General features: G+C 45.7%; 1 gene segment (V, D, J or C); it reads left to right on the forward strand.

Annotated features, from left to right (window-relative positions):
* Positions 1-610, forward strand: part of LOC123976150 — a 147,472-nt gene that overhangs the window by 66,372 nt on the left and 80,490 nt on the right.

The following is a 610-nucleotide window of genomic DNA, read 5'->3' on the forward strand; positions in this document are numbered from 1 at the left end:
CTCCACTGATGGTCAGAGTGAAGTCAGAGTTTGATCCACTGCCTGTAAAACGACCTGGAATCCCTGATGCTCGAGTGCTAGCAAAGTAAATGAGCAGTTTAGGAGTTTCTGCATCTCTCTGTTGGTACCAGGCTAAAAGGTGGTAGTTGCTCCAAACATAAACATCCTGACTGGTCCTACATTTGATGGAGACGGAGCCTCCCAGAGCAGAGCTCACTGCTCCAGGCTGAGTCACTGTGACCTGGCCTCTGGACTCTGAGGATACAGAGACAAAAACATAAAGCAGCGTCATGGTTTTGTGGGCTTCATTTCAGAGGGACGGATGTTCATAGAGGAGAGGAGTTTGATTCTCTGGACTTTACCTGTGAAGCAGCAGCAGAGGAGAGTCCAGATGAGGATGCAGATCAAAGTCATGTTTTTGATGAGGAGGATTTCTGTGGCTTCTGTTGTCATGAAGGACAACTGTCAGTCATCCAGTGTTCAACTCTCAGGACTATAAACTCTCCCAGAGCACTGGAGCATGGTGCTGCTGATGCAAAGTGGCTCTCTATGGAAATTGTAAATATACTTGTGAAGAAACAAATAAATAAAGAAGTTACAACAAACTGAT

The sequence above is a fragment of the Micropterus dolomieu genome, linkage group LG09 (assembly GCF_021292245.1).
Source record: "Micropterus dolomieu isolate WLL.071019.BEF.003 ecotype Adirondacks linkage group LG09, ASM2129224v1, whole genome shotgun sequence".
Lineage (NCBI taxonomy): Eukaryota > Metazoa > Chordata > Actinopteri > Centrarchiformes > Centrarchidae > Micropterus > Micropterus dolomieu.